General features: G+C 39.4%; 1 protein-coding gene across 1 annotated transcript in view; it reads right to left on the reverse strand.

Annotated features, from left to right (window-relative positions):
- Positions 1 to 19,164, reverse strand: part of LOC311232102 (uncharacterized protein) — a 45,364-nt gene extending 26,200 nt beyond the window's left edge. The window contains exon 1 of the mRNA XM_084318788.1: positions 19,084 to 19,164. The gene's annotated coding sequence lies outside the window, so the exon portion shown is untranslated. The remainder of the gene's footprint in view (positions 1 to 19,083) is intronic.
- Between the last annotated feature and the right edge of the window lie 1,008 nt (positions 19,165 to 20,172).

A 20,172-nucleotide genomic window follows, 5' to 3' on the forward strand; every position in this document is an offset into this window, starting at 1 on the left:
CAATATAAATCAATCTTCATTATGACTTTAAAAACATAGCCATTAACATTACATAGGCCTACACACATCTTGCCATAGCGTTAGCAGTTTGTACAACACAACGCACGTTTTAACTATGGTAGCCCGCCAGCTAATACAGTCAATGAAATGTTACCGTAGCTACTAGCTAGCAGAGGAGGAAATGGGAGTCTGAGAGGCGGGGTGTTTAAAGACAATGATAGGCGTTTATTAAACATCCAAGAAGGCTAACATACAACTGTGTTTTACTAACTCCAACCGGGACTATTGCCGCTTTCGTGCTGCTTGTTGATGTTATGAACTCCTCCCAACGTTACCGGAGCTGAAGGTCCCACACGCTAAAATGTCCGTGGGGACCCGCCAACCCATATAGTTCCAACTCACCGAATTACGTAATCCACCACAGTTGCACTCAATATTTAAATAATGTTAGTCTAAATAAATGTAGACAGATAATGTACGTATTTTAAAAATAGAATGAACAGAGCAGTGTTGTTTTTAAACAGTACAGTGGGTGTGTGTTAGTTTGATGTATGCTGCCATGTATATTGATGGCCTTCTAATTTGTTTATTTATTTATTTTAAATAACTGACACTTTTCCCTTTTATAAGAAATCCAGCCATATTCCTTTCATTGTATTTCAAATACTGCACTTTAATTTCAAGCCGAAAACTAATATTTCCATTAAGAACTGACAATCAGGGAATTTAAACATGGTTGACATTGTTTTTTGTGTTTATATTAAAGAAAGGAAAGTCTAGTGCTGGCTGAGCATATTGTTTGTTTGCACTAAGTTAATACTTTGACAAATGTAGCCTATATTTTTCAGTCAGTTAGGTCTTTGTGTGCCAAACATTATTTAAGGCTGTAAACACTAACACTTTTTTTTTAATAAATGAGAAGCATGTTTAGATTTGAGTGTTACATTTTTTTTGTAAAAATGTACGTATATCGAACCGAACCAAAAACAGTGACCCCAAAACCGTGATACGAACCGAACCGTCCATTTTGTGAACCGTCCCACCCCTAATCCCTACAGTATATATACAGTATACAGTAGTGTTGTCAAAAATATCGATTTTTCGATACATATCGATTCTGAATATTTAAAATGGTTTCAATACTCATTTCCCGCAATATCGATATTTAATTATTCATAAAAAATATATATATTTTTTTTTTGTATAAGTCAAGTCAAGTCAAGAGTTTTATTTGTCACGGCATACAAGTATACAATGAAATGCGGGTGGTCTTGCCCGCAACGATGTGCAATACAGTAGTACAACATATAATAGAATCCAATAGACAACATTGTGCAATAAACAGGTAACATAGTGGGACATCACGGTATTTGTACATAGTTATTTACAGAGCATGAAGGACATGCTAGGTCCCTAGGTAGTGCAATACACTGTTACTATACTATTTTTAAAGTGACCTTTCTTTGTGGCCATAAGTGTGGGCGTGTGCAGCATGAGTGAGTGCTTTCTCATGTTAAAGTGGCTGCTAGTGTGCGAGCGTGCACAGCGTGTGTGTCATGTGTGTGCTTGTGTGTGTAGGGTTCAGTGTTTGTTCTGTGACCCTCAGTGTTCATTGTTCAAGGCTCTGATGGCCTGGGGGAAGAAGCTGAGCCGAAGCCTCTCTGTCCTAGTAGCTGGTGTTCGCAGGCGTCTGCCTGACCTCAGCAGCTGGAACAGGCTGTTATTGGGGTGGTGAGGGTCTTTCATTATTCTGCAGGCTCTGGATTTGCACCTCTTGTTGTATAGAACCTGCAGGGGAGGTAGTGCAATACCCGTGGTACGCTCGGCAGAGAGCACCACTCTCTGTAGGGCCTTCTTGTCCTGTGCCGTGCTGTTACCATACCAGGCAGTGATGTTTCCAGTCAAGATGCTCTCTACAGCTCCGGAGTAGAAGGACTGGAGTATCTTCCGATACTCTGAACTTCCTTAACTGTCTCAGGTGGTAGAGGCGCTGCTTCGCCTTTTTTACAACTGTGTCTATGTGTGTTGACCATGTCAGATCCTCTGAGATGTGGACCCCCAGGTACTTAAAGCTGCTCACCCTGTCCACGGTGGCCCCGTTTATCCTCAGTGGTGTGTGTGTCTCCTGCTGTCCTCTCCTATAATCCACAATCAGCTCCTTGGTTTTACCAATGTTCAGGAGCAGGCTGTTGTCCTGGCACCAGCGTTCCAGTACCTCAACCTCCTCCCGGTAGGCCTTCTCGTCGTTGTCCGAGATCAGCCCCACCACCACCACCGTGTCGTCTGCGAACTTCACTATGGAGTTGGAGCTGAACTTGGCCACACAGTCGTGTGTGTATAGTGAGTACAGCAGGGGGCTCAGAACACAGCCCTGGGGGGACCCGATGCTCAGGGTGATGGTGTTGGAGGTCTGACCCCCCACCCTGACCGCCTGGGGTCTTTCACTCAGAAAGTCCAATACCCAGGCGCTCAGACCCAGCTCGATCAGCTTGTCCACCAGTCTGGTGGGGACTATGGTGTTGAACGCTGAGCTGTAGTCAATGAACAACAGTCTCACATAGCCCCCCTTCTGACGGTCCAGGTGAGAGAGGGTGCTGTGCAGTACTTGGGAGACCGCATCGTCAGTGGACCCGTTTGGCCTGTATGCAAATTGCATAGGGTCCATATCGCTGGGGAGGGAGGCACAAATATGATCCTTGACCAGCCTCTCGAAACATTTCATGGCCACAGAGGTGAGTGCCACCGGTCTGTAGTCATTGAGACCTGCTGGGGAGGGTTTCTTTGGTACCGGGTTAATGATAGACATCTTGAAGCAGGCAGGGACCACCGACTCCTTCAGGGATCGATTAAATATGGTGGTGAACACAGGGGCTAGCTGGTTAGCACAGGACTTGAGTATGCGTCCTGTTATTCCATCTGGGCCAGCCGCCTTCCTGGTGTTCACCTGCATAAATGCTCTTCTCACACTGTGTACCGTCAATGAGAGAGCGTCCCCGCCCCCCCGCGGATGCCCCCCCCCCTCCACAACAGCCGGCGCACCAGTGACGTCACTAGCCGTTGAGCTAGCAGTGCCACTGTTTGCACAAAACCGCGCGTAGAAGGAAGTTGCATTGTTCATTTCAATACCTGTAATAGTACAGTAGTCAACACACATGTGCATTCAGTTAAGTTGGAATATGACTAATACAAACAGTTCGGTTTGTCAGGTACATGCAACACAGATTACAGTGTTTACATCAGTCTGCTTGAGAAAATACCATGTTCTGCAAAAAAAAAGATTGAAGTGAGATGAACAGACTGAACTTTATTTTATTAGATAAAACATGTTGACAAAGTTTTACTTTGCAATTGAAAAAATGTAATAAATGAAATTCGATAAAAAAAAATTTTTATGATGAATTGAAAATGGGGGACCCTGATGTAAACAAGACAAAAGTCTCTCTCTGGTCTGCATCCCCTTAACACATTAACTGCCACGCAGTTTGCCCCTCTCATACCGCTCTCTGACACCACTCTAAGCCTATGGAGATGTTCACCTTCTTTGCAGAGCTATAACTTTTTAAATTGTATTGCTAAATTGACATTACTATTAGGGCTGGGCGATATGGAAAAAAATCATATCGCGATAACGATATGATAATTTTATTTTTCGATATCGATAATTATCGAATTGTTATAAGTATAATTTTTTTTTTTTTTTTTTTTTTTAACAACAGATGTATGTTTATTTTGCAGCAATTCTTTGTCATTGCCGCCATCTTTAGTGTTACATCCCCTCACACTCCAGTTCTCAGGCTGCAGCTGGTTTAAAAGCTAAAGTAAACCGGCTTCTCTGCTGGCTGTGGCTCCAGAGGAGTTGAACAGTTCTGGCTCTGCTAGTTTATTTTCGATCTTTTGGCGCTTTTTTGGTGGACATGTGCACTGTGACTCGTGACTGGAGTCTAGTTCTGCTAGCACACATAGCCTACTGTGTACAGACGGTTTCAAAATGTATTTTAAATTAGAAAGCAAACAAAATAAATGGACAAGAGAAAAAGAAATCTTAATTTGGTCAGTATTGTCATTTGGACAAGCAAAGCCATTACTTTAAGTTGCAGGCAAGAAAGACAAGTCTGTCCACTGCCTCTGGTTTTAAAACTGCCCTGTTGCAGGTAAAAAAAAATAAAAAATTATATAAAAAAAAAAAAAACGATTTTTCGTTTTTTTTTTTAATTTCGATATTCGATATCGATTATTAAAATATATCGCGATATTTATCGTTATCGTTATATCGCCCAGCCCTAATTACTATGGCCCATTCAACATCGATCTATCGTTCAGGATGTAGGAACGTTACTTTTTCATTCATAGATTCATACGAAAATACCGTCTAGAATATAAATATGTTTTTATCGTTTTCTGCAGTAATTCCTAGAACGTGAGTTATAGGCATAAACGCATATATAGATTATCAACTGCCGTTTGTTGCCGATACACGCTATATTAAACATTTCAACTGTACATGATCCTAAACGTTATGACTCATCATGCGCGGATGAACGGGGGGGGGTCGTTTATAATTCCGTGATAGTCAGTAAATGCTTTATGTAGTATGGGTGATATATTGATCAGAGCAGTTTGCATTAATAATAAACAATCACGCTGAGAGTAAGGTTACTGTCCTCTTACCGTTCACCGATGAGACCGGAGTAAAAAGATCCCACTTATTTGACGCGATCTACTAGATCCATTTCCGCTTTGTATGGCGAAATAAACGCCCAAATCATATAGATTATTGAGTTATGGCAGCGATCCATATACACGGATGTGTATCTAGAGTCCTGCAACAATATGTGCCTGCCGGACGCATTTCCCAGATGCACAGAGATCACCAGAGATCCATTTCCGGTTGTAACTTGCCCGATCATCCACCAGGCGGCGGTATTGAAGCGTTGCACGGTTGTGCCGAGTCCCACTGTCTCAGCAGAGGCTGGGTGAGGGAATTATGAATAAAAAATTAAATATCTCAATAACGTCGTACGCCGTGGAATGGCGGAATTCGCATGACCTTGAAACCCGTCGTAAGCCGTTTTTGGTGGTGGATGTGTTAACAAGTGTGTATTGAGCTGTACTGTACCCATTCTGCAATCTGTTAATACAATTTGCAATCAATCAATCTGTTATGCTTAACACGCAGTACTATTAACTAGGGATGCCCCGATCGATTATCAGCCGATAATCAGTATAAATATGCGATCGGTGATAATGCTTTATTTTCGCCGATCGTCAAACCCGATCTCACTCGCTGTCGCTGAGTTCTGTCTCAGACACCGGGAGCTGTGCGGCGTCTGCTCATCCCTCCAGCCCCTCCCGCACGCATGTAAACACGGGTCTACTCTAGTCTAGTGGGACGGGACACGGGAGGACGGCGTCTCCCTGAGCTAACGTTAGCTTAGCTACCGTTACAAAATGACCCAGTCAACTATTCATTTTTAGTTTAATACATGATGAGGCATTGTCTAACCGAACGGTATCTAGCCGGCCAGCTACCGATAGCTCCTGATATCAACAAACGCTCCAGCAAGTATAGTAGAGATGTGTATGATACCTGTTAGCTGTTAGCTCACGTTAGCGCAAGTTAGTTCACTGTTCAAAACGAAATGTCCCATTGAACTAAATAATTCACTGAGGCGTTGTATTAACGTTATATATCCGGCTAGCAGTAGCTACAGATGGCTCCTGATATCAATGTCTTATAACACTGATTCGATGCGTATTCGAGCTGAGGGCTTGCTGAGCACAGTTAAGTAACGTTATACCAATAGGGTCCAGGTGCAGCGCCGGAGAATTCTGGCCGTAGCTCGAGGCTACTCGAGTATAGGTCCAGCTGCAGCTCCGGAGAATCCTGGCCATAGCTGGAGGCTACTAGAGTACAGTACAGACAGACAGTGGAGCTTGTTGCGTGGTGGCGATGTCTCGCAGATAATACAAGTACAAGTCTAATTATATAATATATATATTTTATAAAAAAAAAAAATTTAATTAATTTTAATTTCTTTTAATCAAAAACGATCGTATCGGATCGGTATCGGCCGATATGGCTCACGACGATCGGTGGCAAAACGTGATCGGGGCATCCCTACTATTAACTTTACTTAATTTCTAAGATTATATCATTTACAGGGTTTGTACACCTTTTCCAAGGCAAAATGCAAGCACTTTTCAAGGTTTTCCAGCATCTTATGCGGCTGTGGTAAATTAAATATTTACTCAAAATGATTATTTCACTTCTTCCATCACATTAAATCAGATGTTATTGTGCTATAAACAACCAGAATGATGTAGACTTGGCATCAAATATAACCTGGCTGAGCCGATATGTTATGCAGTAACGTACTGTATAGCTGTATGTCGTGTATGTTATAAATGTCATGATGAATTGAACATGGGGGACCCTGATGTAGGGCTGGGCGATATGGCCTCTAAATGATATCGCGATATTTTGACATTTCCTCCAAAGCACTTAAAAAAAATGCTTGATTTAACCCTTTGATGCATACAGTCACGCCAATATGATGATTATAATAAGTCCCTGCAACATATGTTTGCATTATTAAACCATGAAGATGCTTAAAAAAAATTTAATGAAAATGTACTAAGAGTAGTCTACTGACACTAATAAAAATTATTTACATCTAAGACCATTTATATAAAAACTCTTGGGTGCCTAAGACTTTTGCACAGTACTGTGTTTTCTATCCACTTTAGCCAAACACATATATATACACTACTGTGAGAAAATAATAATCACACACAAAGGGATAATGGCTTATAGCAGACTTAATGATTTTAGAATATTTCAGATAATGAAATTAAATGTTTATATCATCAACTATCCAGTTAGTAATTTATACTGTAACGTTTGGCTAAATCATTGAATGTAGAGAGAGCGAGGGCGAGAACGCACGAGAGAGCCCCCCCCCCCCCTCGGGTTTTGTTCTAGGTTTGCGTTTTGATCGTCTAAGCCAGGGGTTCCCAAACTTTTCAGGCCGGGACCCAGAAAATAAGGCGTCAGAGAGCTGCGGCCCAATGCACATCGTCAGGCTTTTTTTCTTTTTTTGCCAGGCGACCGATTTTTTAAGCCAAATATCTCTTCAATCCTATTAAGTTAGTTCAAGTTAGTTATTCATTTATATGTGCTATTTATGAGAGGGCTAACTTGTTGCAAAATAATAATGATAATAGCCTCATTAACATTTTGAGTGCCGGGACCCGTCTTTAGACGTCTTTGCTGGCCATGCTAAAGTTGCCGGAGGACGCGTTACGTCGTCCTTATATCAATATTTCAAAAATCTGCGATCGGATTCATATGTCCCCTCCGCTGGCCTGAGATCCACCAGCAGGACCCACTGAGCTCTCTGGCGGTTCAGGAGCGCCATCTGGTGGCCGATCGGCGCAATCGCCAAACAGGATGTTGAATAGAGGTTGTCATGACGACCGTAGTACTTCCGGGCGCTCGCTATAGTTCATGGGACTCTGGCTCGTCACGCTACACGGTGATCGATTGGCAATAACTCGATAAACAACATGATTTGGACGTATATACCATTATACAAGCTGGAGATGGACCGGGTAAAAATATATCCCATAATGATAAGATTTCTACTCGACGATGATCGCCCAACGGCGCGCGGAGACTGGGGTGAGTTTCAGCGTGTAACGTTACCGTCTTCGATACTAACTGCTATTATCAACATTTGACCCACATTAGATGATTGGTATAACGCTGCCCACGGAATTATAAACGCCCCCTCGCCCATCCGGTCAACATCAGATGACGTGTAGTAACTTCTAGAAGTACGTCTAGTTGGAATTTTTTATATCGCGCTGATTGCCATCAAACTGTATTTCATCATCAATATAATGCATTTGGGGCTATATATCACGTTCTGGAGAAAGCTGCAGAAAGAGATGAAAACATACTTATACATTAGACCATACTTTACTATGAATATGTGAATGAAAAAGTTTAACGTTGCTACACAATGAACAATACATATAGGACTTTGAATGGGCCCTAATAATGGCAATGTAGCAATAGAATTTAAAAAGTTATAGCCCTGCAAAGAAGGGGACTTTCTCCATAGACAAATAGCGCTGGCAATCTATGGTATATCATGAATTTAATCTTAGGCAGCCAAAGTGTTAAAATACTATTGTTGCTTCGGTTGTTTTCAGCGTTTTATGTGCATAATCTGTTATTTAGTTTGAAATGTTCATTGAAATAAGTAGATTTTTCGTTTGTTTATTTATTAAGTTAATATAAAACCACATAGTCACATTTTAGAATACAATAGAATAGAATTTTAGAATACAACTAGAAACACTGTCCTGGCCTGCTTCTAAGTTCAGTGGCCTGACAATTTTTTTTTTTTTTTTTTTTTTTATAAATCATCTCGCGGCCCTCCCGTGGCTGCTCGCGGCCCACCTTTGGGTCGCGACCCCGACTTTGGGAACCACTGGTCTAAGCTGCCGTAGGTGATGATGTCACACTCGAATGTAAACAGGAAGAGTTTAACACACGGAGATGCAAACTGGATGATATAAAGAAACTAATAACCAATAAATATGAAGTTATGTTTAAACTTCTGTTGTCAAGCGTTGTCAATATAACCCTCCCCCTTTTCTCAAGAATGGAACTAGTGTTGTGGAGTCCGCTTTGAGCATTTTCCAGGGTTAGCAGCTAACGCTAGTTAGCTTAGCATAGTCCTCATGGATAACTTGGTTAGCAGCTAACGTTAGCCCATTGCTCGAGTTTGTAATTCCAATTGTGTATTCTGCCTGTTACTTGACTATTTCGATTATTGAAGTGGTCTTTTTATAACAAACATTTACGGAGACAGGTGTGGAGTCTTGTAGTCTCAAACTCGGCGAGCCAGGCCGAGACACGTTAATAACATCCATGCTCATTGGCTCACCTTTCATGTGGCTCGAAAGATGGTAAAGATCTGCAAGTCCTTTCTGCATATGTTGCGCGCGCTGTTCTCAGACGGCACAGGTAAAAAAACACTACGGGTCAAGCCCAGCCACATTTCATTTAGCGTGAAAGGCGAACGCAAAATCGGCTCGCTCGAGTCGCTCCGACTTATTTTATTTCTTTGTCTAAAAAACAAACTATTCAGTTAGATCCCGATTTATTATGAAAGTATAAAGTGCAATTACAATTTCAATAACTTTCCAGCACTTTATACACAATTCAAGCACATTTAAAACCTTGAAAACAGCACATTGAAATACAAGCATTTTCAAGGATTTCCAGCACCCGTACGAACCCTGTTACCAGTTCATCCTTTAATGATTATAGTGAGTGGCATAAATGTTAAATACAAGGAAAACTAAACATAACTACAGGTAATACCCCTGTCTGGAACATAGATGTAAAGGATTACAATGCCTGCATAAATTGGCAGAATGTAAAAGTCATAGCAGGGGAACGGCTATTTTGATTAACAAAACAATACCATTTACAGTAGAAAAAACAATTACAGACCCAAACGGACGGTTTGTCTTGGTGTCAGGCTGCATTTGGGGAACATCCATTACTTTTTTGAACATTTATGCCCCCAATGCCGATGAACCCACATTTATGTCTGACATGGTGTTGCTGTTCAATGAAAACTGTAAAGGTTTTGGAGTGATGGCGGGAGATTTTAATCTGACAATGACAGCATTGGATAAGTCTAGTCAAACTAACCATAGCTCCAAATCCTCAAAAGTTCTTCAAGGGTTATGTGCAGAAAGTGGCCTAATTGATGTCTGGCGTGAATTACATCCAGGCATTAAAGACTACAGCTTCTTCTCAAATGTACATAACTCATATAGTAGAATAGACTATGCCTTTATTTACTCAAAATATATATACATGATAAAGGAATGTGAAATTAGCCCAATCATTTTATCAGATCATGCCAGAATATGCATGACTATTCAGTTTAATAGGAACAACTCGTTCACCAAACAATGGAAATTTGATAATTCATTACTCCAAGATGAAGAATTTAAAGTAAAAACGCGAACATGGATTACAAACTACATAAAGGAAAATAATGACCCCCTCATTGACCCTAACATTATCTGGGAGGCTGCAAAAGCCACTTTAAGAGGACTAATAATTTCATATGGTTCATTTAAAAAGAGAGTAAAAAGAGCACAAGCACAAGAACTTGAGAGAGAAGTAATAAGATGTGAAGCACTTCATAAGACAGCGTCTACAGAGGACAATTGGAGACAATTAATTGTGGCCAGGGCCAAATTAAACCTTAATATTTCAAACGAAATTACAACAAAAATGAATTACGTTAGACAAAAGCATTACGAATTTGGCAATAAACCAAGTAAATTACTGGCCCATCAATTAAAGAAAGAACAAACTGAAAGAACTATTAAAGCAATTAATCTCAATGATAATATAACATATCAACCTAAAGAGATTAATCAAGCTTTCTTTGAATTCTACAATACACTTTACAAATCTCAAAGTTCTCATTCACAAGAACAACTGGACCAGTACTTACAAAATAAGAAATTGTCAAAATTGTCTGAATTAGACCAGCAATACCTTAACTCATCATTTACAAAAGAAGAGGTTCTGGCCACAATTAAGTTAATGCCCATAAATAAAAGCCCAGGAACAGATGGTTTTTCTGCTGAATTTTATAAAGAATTTTGGACTGAACTTCATCCCATTTTTATGGCAATGATGTATAATTTCTGTCACAATAGAATACTCCCTCAATCAATGAATTTAGCACATATCACAGTATTGCACAAAAGTGGCAAAGATCCTTTAAATTGTTCATCATATAGACCTATTAGTCTTTTAGATCACGATTACAAGATTATAACCAAATTATTAGCAAAAAGACTAGAAGATATTTTGCCTAAATTGATTAATCCAGACCAATCAGGTTTCATAAAAGGGAGATATTCTGCTGACAATATAAGGAGACTTTTAAATGTAATAAACCATTTGGACACCAGTCGGAGCCCTTCTCTGCTCCTATCACTGGACGCAGAGAAGGCCTTCGATAGGGTTGAATGGAACTTTCTTTTTTCTATACTTGACAAGCTTAATATGGGACCAAACTTTATCGCTTGGATTAAAGCAATCTATAAAAATCCTAAAGCAGCTGTCATTACCAATGGAGCTTCCTCTGATTTTTTTTACACTAACGAGAGGGACAAGACAAGGATGCCCACTGTCGAGTTCACTCTTCGCGATGGTGATTGAATTGCTGGCGTCATGTGTACGAGACAATATTCACATTAAAGGCAGGGATTAAAGCAAAAAAAAATCTCCTGACTGAACTTTTTTTCTGGCCAAGTCATATTCTTATTTTAACCTCTACTGTATTTTTTTTTTAATAGTGTTAGCGTTTTAAGGGAGCCTACTTGTAGAGCGAGCCTACTGTCCTGACTGTGACTATAGAGACCCTACTGTTGTGTGCTGGAGAGCGTGAATGCAAGTCTTGTGGCTAGCTTCTGATTGATGGCGAGCTAGCACCCCTCCCCACTTTGAACCATGAACTAAATGGCTTGTTATCATACAAACAAGGGACTAAACACGTTTCGCAATTATGCCACAACAACAATGGACAGTCTCCTCCCCACCGTTTGTATATATTTATTTACCACCCACTCACTCACCCCCTCCTAATGTACAGTCTCTTCCTCATCATATGTATATATTTACTGTTAGGATCTCTGGGTAACAGTACTGTATATTTGCATATCGTATATGTGACAAATGTAACAGTACTATTACTATATACCTGTAAGGCATGTATGTCCCTATGTCATAAATGTCATGATGTCATGTGTATGTTGTGTATGTCATAAATGTCACTATGAATTGAAAATGGGGGACCCTGATGATGTAAACAAGACAAACGCCTTTCTCTGGTCTATATCCCCTTAACAATTGTGTGTATTGCTACTGGATTTACAAGATCCAGAGTGAATGAATGAATGAAAACTTTATTTAATACACGAGACCCTCTTCTTGGGACCAAGTAAGGTTTTGTCGATAATCCAATGTATAGTTACAACCCCCCCCCCATCCCACCCAACCACCTCCAATGTACAGTTTCTTCGTCAAATGTATATACTCTTTTTAGACTATTTTTGTATCACAAACAAACAATAGGCTACTGTATTTGTAAATCTGGTATGTCATAAATGTATAGATGTAGCAGTATTGTCTATCTGTATGTCATGTGTGTCATATATGTTATGATGAACTGAAAATGGGGGACCCTGATGTAAACAAGACGTAAGTCTTTCTCTGGTCTGCATCCCCTTAACAATTGTGTGTATTGAGCTGTACTGTACCCATTCTGCAATCTGTTAATAACAATCAATCAATATTTAACAGATTGCAGAATGGGTACAATACAGTACAGCTCAATACACACAATTGTTAAGGGGATGCAGACCAGAGAAAGACGTTCGTCTTGTTTACATCAGGGTCCCCCGTTTTCAATTCATAGTGACATACATGACATACAGGTATATAGTAATGTTACATTTGTGACATATATGATATGCAAATATACAGTACTGTTACCCAGAGATCTCCCGGACAAATGGGAGAAAGACGTTTATTGAGCTTAAAAACAATTGATACCGCAAATAACGTTCTGATTAACAAAGTCATTCGTTTTGTGGCATTAACGTTATCTAGATTTATCAACATTCATACATTTATCAGAAAGCGAGCGGCGCAAGCACACACACGAAACACCACCAACAACAACAACAACGACAACAACACACTGCTTGTTGCGTAAATAACGTTCTGATTAACAAAAGGCATTCGTTTTGTGGCATTCACGTTACCTAGATTTATCAATAGCAATAGTAATATATATGTTTCTTTAGACTAGAATAAGTCAAATGAACTTACGGTCTCGTAAAAAGTTGCCGCATGGTGTTGATGAGTCAAGTTTACTCGCGAGTAGAGCTAGACGCTAGAGAGTCTCAAAATGGGCGCTTCCCATTGGTGCTGAGCACAGCGGAGGCGGGTGAAAGGGCTGTAAACTCAGAACAATCTCGCCTTCTGGTTGGTTGCATTTGCCTGAGAATTTGCCGATTGCTCGCAAATGACTGTTTGGTGCGGCCGCGGTAGGGGAAAAAAGGATATTTGACGCCTCTGATTGGCTCAGGTTAAAATCCGTCACGACTCCAAATCAAATGACGGAATCTCCAAATCAAATGGACGGATATCCGTCCCAAGACGGAACGCTTTAATGCCTGCATTAAAGGACTGAAAATGAATAAGGAGGAACATAAAATATCCTTATACGCAGATGACATTATTTTATACATAAAAGACCCAGAACAGTCCTTATCACACTTATATAACGAAATAGAACAATTTGGAAAATACTCTGGATATAAGTTAAACTTTAATAAATCAAATGCTTGTCTCCTGCATATGACCCCAACTGAAACGATGTATAAAACATATCCTTTTAATTGGTCTCCAGAAGGGTTTAAATATTTGGGAATAAACATTACACCGCAACTAGAGAACTTGTACAGGGAAAACTATTGTCCTCTAATAGAAAAGATAAAAACTGATTTGTGTAAATGGTCCACACTCCCATTATCTCTGCTGGGAAGAATAAATGTAATAAGAATGAACGTCCTTCTAAGACTAAATTTCCTTTTTCAAATGTTACCATGTTACTTATCTACAGAATTTTTCAAATCTATGAATAGACCCATCTCAAAATTTATTTGGTGCAACAAAATGCCTAGGATAAAGTTATTGACACTTATGAAACCAGAATCCATGGGAGGTCTCGGTCTCCCCAACCTCCAACATTATTTTTGGTCAGCCCAATTAAGAAATGTACTGTCATGGTCGTTGGGAAGACGGGACTCACAGTGGTTTCAGTTAGAAGCTAAATTTGTTGACCCGTTGGCGTTACCATTGGACTCTCATTTATAAAACAATTTAAAAAGATAAGAAACATAGGTAATTGCTTCACTGTCTTTAACACACTATGTGCTTGGAAGGACTGCTCAAAAAAACTGGGTATCACCAATTGTACCTCCATACTCTCCTATCTATCACAATCCTGATCTAGATAAACATCTAAGATCAATTAATATACTCAAATGGGCTCAGTTGGGGATAAGTCAATTCAAAGACCTGTTTCATACAAATATGCAGTTAAAATCATTTATGGATTTAAGAACAGAATATGCCATCCCAAATACTGATTTCTTTAAATATTTACAAATGAGAAACATTATACACATACTGAGAAGAGAAAATAAACTAAGACTAGAATTACATGAAATAGAAGAAATACTAATGTCATCGACCACAATTAAAGGTAAAATTAGTGAATTGTATGACATCTTCTCCAAAGAATGTCACTCATCTTTTTTGCCTTTGTTGAGGATCTGGGAGACAGACCTAACCATGAAATTTGCAGAAAATACATGGCTAAATATTTGTGATAGAATACACTTTCCATTTACAAGTAACAAAATCAAAGAAGCAAATTTTAAATGTATCCATAAATTGTATTTAACTCCAATAAAAATGCATAAAATGTCTAGAGATAATTCAATAAACTGTCCTAGATGTAAAACTAACGAAGGAACATTTCTACACATGTTTTGGCACTGTGATAAACTAAAACGATTCTGGAATTGTATTCATTTATTTACAAAATCTGTATTAGAAACGGAATTTGACTTGTCCCCATGTGCCTATTTACTTAATGAATTACCAGAGATCCAGATGGATCAAAAAAAATATAGACTGCTGATTGTTATAACATACTTTGCCAAGAAATGTATTCTCCTGTTTTGGAAAAATGACTCTTCGCCCACTTTTGAGATGTTTCAAGATCAGATATCCCAGCTTCTTCCATTGGAGAGATTGACCTTGGAGGAGCGCGGCCGGGGGTGGATCTTCCGGGACCTTTGGTCTCCGCTGTTTTCTCGATTGAGCAGAGGGGCTGTTGATTGATACGGCTAGTGGCGGTATGTGAATATATCCGCATGCTGTCGCTGGCCGTGTCGATTGGTGGTTTTGCTGTTTGGTTGGGGGAGGGGTGGGGGCCGGGGGTCTTGGGATGTCTATCCCCGGTTGTGTATTTTTTGGAGGTGGGTTTCCCTAGTGGAAGAAGTTGTACAACAGACGCGTAAGAGGCCTGTCTATTGTATAACAATGATGTTGTTGTTGTCATTGTTGTTATTATTTATTATTGTTTATTTAAAAATACGTATGAGAAAAAATGAACAGTGTAAACAATATCATTAACTCTGAATATAAAAATATGAGAAAAGCAAACAAGACGCGGTCTCGGACTGGTGGGGGCCCCTGATTCGAGGTCTTGGTGAGTCGGAGTGTTAAAGAGGCATGATGCTCTGGCTCGCTGGGGTGCCGGATTTGGGGTCCTCACAGGGTAGGGACCTTGGTTGTCGATACTGGAGATGACGGGTGCTCAAGTAATCTCGCCTTATGGTACATACATGTGGGTATATGCATGTATATATGTATATATGTGTATGTGTGTATGTATATGTATGTATATATATATATTCTTATTAATTTATATATTTAATTTATACATGACTATTTTTTTTTTCATTATTCTGATTTAACTGGTCTTGTCATTGTCGTTATTATTATTATTATTACTGTTATTGTCCTGTGATGTCTTGTTTATTAGTATTGTTATTGTATTGTATTGTCTTGTTTCATGTTGAAGGGAAAATAAAGAAACTGTGAAAAAGAAAAAAAAAAAAATGTATGGGATAATATTCCGTTAACCTCTCGTAATTATAATAATCAATTAACTCATTACAAACTGAAGATTTTATCTGTCACCCAGTAAACTCTTGTCAAATAAAATTTTTACAAAGGCCCCTATGTGCTTTATGTCCGCAAAAAGTCATAGGAACATACATACATATGATGTGGGAATGTCCAGGAGTACTCGCTTTTTGGGCCAAGGTTGCATTATTTCTCACTAATATAACGGAGATAAACATACCTTGTTTGCCACACATTATTATTAAACGATGATTCATCTCTAAAAAATCACAACTGCAAGCAGGCAGGCTACACAGTATATGACTATACTGACGGACAATCTATATACTGAAAAGACACTTTTTTATGCCACTGTGGGAATTAATAGGAAATGCTGATGTGAATGTCTCTTTCCTCAGAACTTAAAAAAAAAAAAAAAGTTGGTAAAAAAACAATATATATATATATATATATATTTTTTTTAATCTTTTCATGTACCCCCTGGGGACCACCCACGTACCCCTAGGGGTATGCGTACCCCCGGTTGGGAAACACTGCCCTACATGAGCCTCACGGTGCACTGGCTCACTTCCGACTGGGAACTGAAAGCCCTGTGCTTGGAGACCGTTTTCACACCAGAAAGCCATACAAAAGAATATCTGGCCGAAACCCTTCGCTGCTCATTCCAAGAGTGGTCTCTGGATGAGAGCAAACTGACTTGTATTACTACCGATAATGGGGCAAATATTATTGCAGCAGTGGGGGAATTGGGCTGGCAATGGCTAAACTGTTTCAAGAACAATTTGTTCTGTGTTCTTGCCAGTTGCAAGCGTCAATAAACAGTGTTCAGTAGCCTATTGTCTGTGTTTCACTTTCAATAATGAATGCGTGCTTGACGAATCCCAAACAATATTCATGTCATCCTCTAAAGATAGACATTTAGACTAGAGGCAGGCTATATGCTATAAAGAGTAGACTTAAAAAAAAAGAAAAAAAAAACATTGGCCACATCCAGCTTGTCTGTGATGAGCATGTTGTGACTTAATACATTGGTTTGTTTTAACAACTAAAAATGGTTAATTGTAGCTCAGCAAATGGCCTACTTGTTTGCGTGATCTGGCTGGATTATCAAAACCTTGAAACCCAAGAAATATGGGCCGGTTAGTTTATGTTGAGAATGTTAAACTCTTATTAATGCAATGTTGTCAGTGCTTTTTGCTGTCGCACAAACAACATTATGCCAATTACATTGGTTGTTTGTGTTTATAAGATCGTTTCATAATAATGTACAGAACTTATTTTATTATTCATGTTTATAGATCATGAAACATTTAAGTTATTTATTCATGTCCCCTTTGCCTAGGTAATTGTAGTGCATACCCTTCAATCCCTGTGTCTCAAATGCAAGGAAGCTTCCTATATACAGTAGGTAGCATTTCTAGGTAGTTTAAATGTTTAAGTTTTAGTTTTTTCACAAACTGGTAGCATGCAGTAGGATTCAATGTTGTTCAACCAAAGTATTGGCTTCTGCTGTGTCGATACAAAACTGAATTCTCCACACAGAAAGAGCTGCTTTTAAACACAAAGACTTGCCTCTGACTCAGCTCAATTAGCAGAGACAGTGTCACTGAGTGAAACTAAACTGAATTTTAGATTTTAGATTTACAACAACAAATTTGATTTGAAATCTTTATTTTTCAAACATGCAATGAATACAAACAACAAAAGCTAAACACAAATCTACATGTTCGAAAAGGAGTAGGAAGAAGTATACACTTATTTAATCCTACCCATTTTCCACTACTCAAATGAGTACTATTTTAAAACATAAGAAAAAAAAATATATATATGCAAAACAAAAAATATATATGTAAAACATGAAAGAAAATAAAAATGTAAACACTGAATATCAAGTCCCTTCCTCATCCCTGTACCTTGTGAACATAATTTCCTTATACATCAGTTTGAATTGTCTCATGTTTGGACATTTCTTTAGCACCACATTTAGACTGTTCCACAGTTTCACTCCACATATCGAGATGCAGTGTCTTCTCATGGTAGTGCGTACATTTAGCACTTTTAAATTGTGTTCTCCCCTCAGATTATAACCCCCCTCCCTATCAAAGAACAATTCTTGAATGTTTCTTGGAAGTGCATGACTTTTTGCTTTATACATTCATTGTGCCGTTTTAAATTCCACAAGATCATTTAACTTCAATGTCTTTGACTCCAAAAACAATATGTTAGTGTGATCACGATAACCTGCAATGTGAACTATCCTTATGGCCCTTTTAGAGTATAAAAAGTGGTTGTAGTGTAGACTTATAATTGTTTCCCCAGACTTCAGCACAGTAATTTAAATATGGTAAAACAAGTGAACAGTAGAGAATGTAGAGTGATTTTTCTATCCAGAATGTGCTTTACTTTACTCATGACTGAAATGCTTCGTGAGAGTTTAGATTGGACATGTTTTATGTGAGGTTTCCAACAGATTTTATGTTTCCAAATAGATTTGTTGTTCGACAAAAGTTCACTTACTTTCAGCCACTGTTACCGAGGTCAGCATAGCTTCCCTTCTGCTGTGCCAATACAATGGGCTAGCATAGGCTACCATTAGCAATATCATAGGCTACCATTAGCATAGGCTACCATTAGCAATAGCATAGGCATCCATTAGCAATAGCATAGGCTACGATTAGCATAGCATAGGCTACGATTAGCATAGCATAGGCTACCATTAGCAATAGCATAGGTTACAATTAGCAATAGCATAGGTTACAATTAGCAATAGCATAGGGTACCATTAGCAATAGCATAGGCTACCATTAGCATAGCATAGGCTACCATTAGCAATAGCATAGGCTACCATTAGCAACAGCATAGGGTACCATTAGCAATAGCATAGCAGCTACTAGCTGGTAAACCTGACCTCATAATACCACAGGCCAGAAAACAAATCGGGCGCGAAGTAATGTAAAAAGACATGAAATTACTTTATTGGCTTCATTATGACACTACCTTACACACAAGTACGAATTGCAATGTGGAACAGCAGCAGCTGGACAACCTGTATCCTTCGTCTAGACTAGTATTATAGGCCGGTATGCTCGCTAGCTAACATCGACGGCTAACTGTTATGCTATCCAACCAGGCAACTCGCTTTTACATTGAAATGAGCAAGTCATTGGCATTTTCACAAACACTGCAACATGTAAAAAGCAATAACAATAGCAACCAAACGAAAACCCAATTGTCCACATTCTTACCTGCATAGAAGTGAAGAATCAATCAAACACTGTACACAGGACGCGCTGCTGCTCTCGTCCACGTCGCGTCTCTACAATTCGTAGCCGCATTTCTGCAGACCCCTCTCTCTGATTGGTTGATGCCATTTCTGCAGACCCTCTCTGATTGGCAGAGCGCGCGCATGCGCATGAGCCGCGACAAGCTCCTCTAGCCAGGAGTCGAAACTCCGTTAAGCTCCAGAGAGAGAGGCTGAAAACCCACAGTTGTTTTAGATTGATTGATTGATTGAAAACTTTATTAACAGATTGCAGAATGGGTACAATACAGTACAGCTCAATACACACAATTGTTAAGGGGATGCAGACCAGAGAAAGACTTTCATCTTGTTTACATCAGGGTCCCCCCCCCCCCACCTCCAATGTACAGCCCCACCCCACCTACCCAACCTCCCCCAATGCACAGTTTCTATGTCAAATGTATATACTCTTCTTCTGGATTTTTTTAGTATCACAAACAGTACTGTATTTGAAAATCTGGTATGTCATAAATGTATAGATGTAGCAGTACTGTCTATCTGTATGTCATGTGTGTCATATGATGAATTGAAAATGGGGGACCCTGATGGAAACAAGACGAAAGTCTTTCTCAGGTCTGCATCCTCTTAACAATTGTATGTATTGAGCTGTACTGTACTGTACCCATTCTGCAATCTGTTAATAAACTTTTCAATCAATCAATCAATCAATCAATCAATCAATCCCCCATTTTCAATTCATCAGGAATGTTGCCCGACGGATGGGAGCCGAATCCCGGATCCGAGTTTTCTGACGAATAGCCCCAAAACATGGAGGTCGCGAACGCAATTTATACGCATGGAAGTATTGATTACGCCATAACGAATCATTAAAAAAATATACCGTTAACTGGAATATGTTGTGTGTGCCTTTCTCGAAGTCAACTTCCTGTCTGTTATTGCTACGCAACTGCAGCGTGGGGGGAAACTGCCCCGCCTGGTACATTGTGTACACTATTTAGTGGAGAAACGGATAGTTAAAGCGGCAAATTAAAGACAATCAAGCAGACTTTTCTTCAGTCCTTCACAATGCCAA

Source organism: Notolepis coatsorum (genome assembly GCF_963971535.1).
Source record: "Notolepis coatsorum genome assembly, chromosome: 7".
Classification (NCBI taxonomy): Eukaryota; Metazoa; Chordata; class Actinopteri; order Aulopiformes; family Paralepididae; genus Notolepis; species Notolepis coatsorum.